The following is a 5,974-nucleotide window of genomic DNA, read 5'->3' on the forward strand; positions in this document are numbered from 1 at the left end:
TACACTAATTCATTAAAGTCACAGGATACAAAATCAATGTACAGAAATTGGTTTCATTTCTATACATCAACAATAATGAAACATCAGAAAGAGAAATCAAAGAATCAAACCCATTTACAATTATACCAAAAATAGTAAGATACCTAGGAATACACCTAACCAACAAGGTAAAAGATCTATACTCTGAAAACTGTAAAACTGAGGTGAAGGAAATTGAAGGTGACACAAAGAACTGGGAAGACATTCCATGCTCATGGACTGGAAGAATATTGTTAAAATGTTGATACTATCCCAAGGAATCTACACATTTAATGCAATACTTATCAAAATACCACTTGTATTTTTCACAGAGCTAGAACAATCCAAAAATTTGTACGGAACCACAAAAGACCCCAAATAGCCAAAGCAACCCTCGGAGAGAAAAACAAAGCTTGAGGCATCACAATTGTGGACTTTAAGTCATATTACAAAGCTGTAGCAATCAAGGCAGTATGGTACTGGTACAAAAATGGACACATAAATAAAATAAACAGAAAAGGAAATGTAGAAATGAACCCACAAGTATATGGTCAATTTATCTTCAACAAAGAGGGCAAGATTATCCAATGGAAAAAAGACAGTCTCTTCAACAAATGATGTTGGGTAAACTGGACAGAAACATGCAGAAGAATGAAACTGGACCACTTTTTTACACCATACACAAAAAGTCAAAATGGATTAAAGACCTAAATGTGAGACAGGAAACCATCAAAATCCTAAAGGAGAATACAGGCAGCAATCTCTTTGACTTTGGGCATACCAACTTTTTACGAGACATGCCTCTGGAGGCAACAGAAACAAAAACAAAAATAAACTACTAGGAATTCATCAAGATGAAAAGCTTCCACACAGAGAGAAGAAAACAATGAACACAACTAAAAGGCAACCCACAGAATGGGAGACGATATCTGCAAATTACCTATCTGATAAATAGTATTCAGTATCTATAAAGAACATAACCAACTCAACACCCAAAAAACAAATAACCCAATTAAAAATGGGCAAAAGACATGAATAAACACTTTTCCAAACACATTTAGATGACCAACAGACACACGAGAAAATGTTCATCATAACTTATCAGGGAAATGCAAACAAGACTGCAGTGATATATGACCTCACATCAATCAGAATGGTTAAAATTCACAACAAAGGAAACAAAAGGTGTTGGTGATGATGCAGAAAAAGGGAATCCTCTTACACTGGGCATGGGAATGCAAATTGGTGCAGCCAATCTGTAAAACAGGTTGGAGGTTCTTCAAAAAGTTAGAAATAGAATACCCTACCACTCGGGAATTGCAGTACTAGGTATTTACCCAAAGAATACAAAGATACAAATTCAAAGGGATACATGCACTCTGATGTTTACAGCAGCATTATCAACAGGAGCCAAATTATGGGAAGAGCACACATATCTATCAACTGATGAATGGATAAAGAAGATGTGTTATGTGCAACAGAATATTACTCAGCCATCAAAAGAATGACATGGACGGAGCTATGGAGTATTAAGCTAAATGAAGTAAGTCAGAGAAAGACAAACAGCACATGATTTCACTCATATGTGGAATTTCAGAAACAAAACAAAAGATCATGGGGGGCGTAGGGAGAAAGAGAAAAATCAAGAAACAAACTCTGAACTATGGGGAACAAACTGATGATTACCAGAGGGAAGAAGGGTAGGGGATGGGGTAAATAGGTGAGGGGGATTAAGGAGGGCACTTGTCATGATGAGTGTTGGGTGTTGTAAGGAAGTACTGAATCACTAAATTGTACACCTGAAACTAATATTACACTCTGTGTTAACTGGAATTTAAATAAAAACTAAAAAAAATCAATAATATGAATTAGAGCAGAAACCAATGAAAAAAGAAACCGATAAAGAAAAACAACAAAACCAAAAGCTGGTTCTGCAAAACTTTCAGTAAAACTGATACACCTAAGCCATAACAACCAATAAAATAATAAAAAAAAGAGGACATAAATTACTAACATGAAACACGAAGGATAAGACCTCACCAGAGATTCCATGGATATAAAAGGATAATAAAATAATACTATAAATATCTCTATATTCTCAATTTTTATAATCTAAATAAAACATATTACTTCTTTGAAAGAAGCAATATTCCAAAATTCATACAAGACAGAATTGAACTGAAGTTATGCTATCCACACAAGAAGAAAAAGACAATCTGAATAGACCCATATTTATTAAATATGTTAGATCAATAACAGAATGCATCAAGCCTAGATGGGTTCACTGTTCCAGTCTACATTTAAGGAAGAAGTTGTGCCTATTTTCTACAATCTTTCTCAGATGATAGTAGCAGAGGACTCATTTCCTAATGCTTGGCATGAGGCCACACATCGACAAATGATGCTGGATATCCACATGCTCAGGGGAAAAATCTAAACACACACACCTTAGACAGTTTGCAAAAATTAACTCAAAATGGACCACATACCTAAATGTAAAATGAAACTTCTAAAAGAAAACAGGCGAAAACCCAGACAATGTTGAGTGCGGAGTGGACTTCTTAGATCTATCACCAAAGGCATGATCCATGAAAGAAAGAATTAATAAACTGGATTTCATTAAAATTAAAAATTTCTGTTCTTCAAAAGACAATATCAAGAGAATGAGAAGAGAATCCAGACTAGGAGAAGTATTTGTGCAAGACACATCTGATAAATTACTTTTATCCAAAAACATACAAGGAACTTTTAGAACTCAACAGTAAGTAAAGACGTCAAATGAAAAGTAAGCCAAAGACCTTAAGAGACACCTCACTGAAGATACAGAGATAACAAATAAACCTATGAATAGATGCTCCACATCATATGTTATAAGGGAAATGTAAATAAAAACGAGATAGCACTATACATCTACAAGAATGGCCAAAATCCAGATCACTGACAATACCAGATGCTGGCAAGGATGTGGAACAATAGGGTTCTCATACAGTGCTGGTGGGAAGGCAAAATTATACAGCCACTTTGAAAGACAGTTTATCAGTTCCTGATAAAATTACACACACACTTACCATGCAATCAGTATGCTCCTTGGTATTTACCCAAATGAACTAAAAACTTGTGTCCATATGAAAACCTACACATGGATGTTTACAGAGGAGTTTTATGACAATTCTATAGAATACTAGGATGGTAGAAATTCTATAGAATACTAGGATGGTAGATAACATGTTTGTTAAAATCCACAGACTGTACAATGTTAAAACTGAACCCTAATGTAAAGCATAGACTTTGGGGTGATAATGCTTTATCAGTGTAGGTTCATCAATTCTCACAAACGAGATGATGACTTGGGGGAGGACGTGCATCTGTGGGGATAGAGGGTATATGGGAATTCTCTGTACTTTCTGCTCAATTTTGCTGTGAACCTAAAAGTATTCTAAAAAAATTAAGTTTATTGTAATTAAAAAGCTTATTTGATCTAAAAGAGTGGGTAAGAAGAACATTTATAAGGCTGTTTATTCCATGGCAAGGAGTGTGGTTACAGCCAGTTAGCAACTGACCTCGCCCCAAATGAATAAACTGTATTCACATAAAAAAAAAGTTCACAGGAATTTATTTTTGTGGATATATGAAAAAATATGCTGTATTTTGATAAATTACCTCCTCTTTTTGTATTTTAATCCTTAGGGACAAGTATGACAAATAACTTCTTAAAAAATCAATGTCTAGATCATACACACAGATAGGAAAATATGACATAAGTGATAATAATCTGAATAAATAGCACAAACCAAATCAGAGAAATTTCAGCTATTGAAATTAATTGCAGCTCCATATTTGTAGTAGAAATGAAATCCAAGCCGGAAAATATGGATGGAAAAAGAGGATTCTAAAAAGTGATGGACTGGGGTGCCTGGGTGGCTCAGTGGGTTAAAACCTCTGCCTTCAGCTTAGGTCATGATCCCAGGGTCCTGGGATTGAGCCCTGCATCAGGCTCTCTGCTCACTGGGAAGCCTGCTTCCTCCTCTCTCTCTGCCTGCCTCTCCGCCTACTGTGATCTCTCTCTGTCAAATAAATAAATAAAATCTTTTAAAAAAATTAAAAAATAGAAAGTGATGGCTAAGTAGATATTGGAAACATTGTAAGTAAATGAAATAAAAATTCAATGTATAGTTTTAATAGTAGATAGATACAACTGAAGATAGAACTATTAGAAAACTTATTGATAATTCAGCCAAAAACAGACAAAATAGATGGAAAATACAGAGGGGGCACAGAACTACAATGACAAGGTCTAACTTATATTTAGCTGTCCCTGAATGAAAGTAGAGAAATATCGGAGAAGGGAAATTTTAGGACCTAATGACAAATATCCAAAACTTAAGCAAGGTTACTATTCTACAGGAAAATATATATCCATGGGTGGGGGAATGGGTTAAATTGATGATGGGTATTAATAAGGGCACTTGCTGTGATGAGCGACTCATGTTGTATTTAAGTAATGAATCACTAAATCCTACACCTGAAACTAATATGACACTATATGTTAGCTGGAATTTAAATAAAAATTGATGAAAACACATACAGACAGAAGCGCTGCAACAGACTCCAAAAGAAAACACCACAAATGCCCATCGAAAGTGGAATGCACAGGCAGTGTGCCCAGCAGTTGGGAGGTCTGTCTTTTGTTCTAGCAGTGTTTGGACGGACCCTTCTACCAGCCTCCAACCACCTTACAACCCTTTATCGAGATACAACCTTTGGAGCCATCTTCTTGGCCACCCTCTGCCTCCAGGACCAGCCAACACCCAATTTTGAGCTTAACTCCTTATCACTGATCAACCATGAGCTCCCACATTCATTTGTGTGTTTTTTTAAATATTTTATTTTACTTACTTGGCAGAGAGACACAGCGAAAGAGGGAATACAAGCAGGGGGAGTGGGACAGGGAGACCAGGCTTCCCGCTGAACAGGGCTCCATCATGCAGGGCTCCATCAGAGGACCCTGGGATCACGACTTGAGCAGAAGTCAGACTCTTAACAACTGAGCCACCCAGGTGCCCCCAGCTCCCACATTCCTCAGTAGTATGCCCCCAATGGGGAGGCCACAGTCAACTGGCTGGTCAATGTGCATCTGTGGGCCTCCTATACCTACCTCTTTCCAGGCTTCTATTTCCACCTGGACGATGTGACTCTGGAAGGTGTGGGACATATCTTAGGCTAGTTGGCTCAGGAGAAACCCCAGGGTGCCCAGCATCTCCTGAACATGCAAAACCAGCCCAGCGGCGCCCTCTTCCAGGATGTGCAGGAGCCGTCCCAGGAGGGGTCTGTAGTAAAACCGTGGATGCCAGGGAAGCTGCCCTGGTTCTGGAGAAGAACCAGAACCAGGCCCATATGGGTCTGCATGCCCTGGGTTCCGCCCACACAGACCCCCAGCCTTGTGACTTCCCGGAGAACCACTTCCTGCATGAGGAAGGGAAACTCATCAAGAAGATGGCAATCAGCTGACTCACCTCCGAAGGCTGGCCGGCCCCCAGGCTGGGCTTGGCGAGTATCTCTTTGGAGGCTGACCCTTGAGCACCACTAGGACCCTCTGAAGCTCAGCAGTCTTTGAGGGACCCCTCTGGCATCATGCTGGTGCCAAGGCTTGTGCCCTGAGCCTTTCCCTGAAGCCACTAGGCAGTTTTTCAACCACCTAGGAGTCCTCTCCCAACCCGTGGACCAAATGGAAACAATAAAGCTTTTTGCATCAAATAATAATAATAATAAAAAATACTTCTATGTATAATGCTTAAATAAATTGTGACATACATTCAGTGAATAGTACAAAGCAATAAAAATGGACAGATTTCCACCTCATGTCTCAACAATGAAGAATCTTATAAACACAATCCTGAATGATAGAAATGAGACTTCAAATGATACAATGTGATTAGAGATAAAGTAAAAAAAAAAA

The 5,974-nt window shown here is 38.2% G+C and overlaps 1 pseudogene; it reads left to right on the top strand.

The window, feature by feature from the left end:
• The first annotated feature begins 4,645 nt into the window (after positions 1 to 4,645).
• Positions 4,646 to 5,605, top strand: LOC116859237 (annotated as a pseudogene).
• Positions 5,606 to 5,974: the final 369 nt, after the last annotated feature.

The sequence above is a fragment of the Lontra canadensis genome, unplaced genomic scaffold, assembly GCF_010015895.1.
Source record: "Lontra canadensis isolate GAN:19392208 unplaced genomic scaffold, GSC_riverotter_1.0 scaffold151, whole genome shotgun sequence".
Taxonomy (NCBI): domain Eukaryota; kingdom Metazoa; phylum Chordata; class Mammalia; order Carnivora; family Mustelidae; genus Lontra; species Lontra canadensis.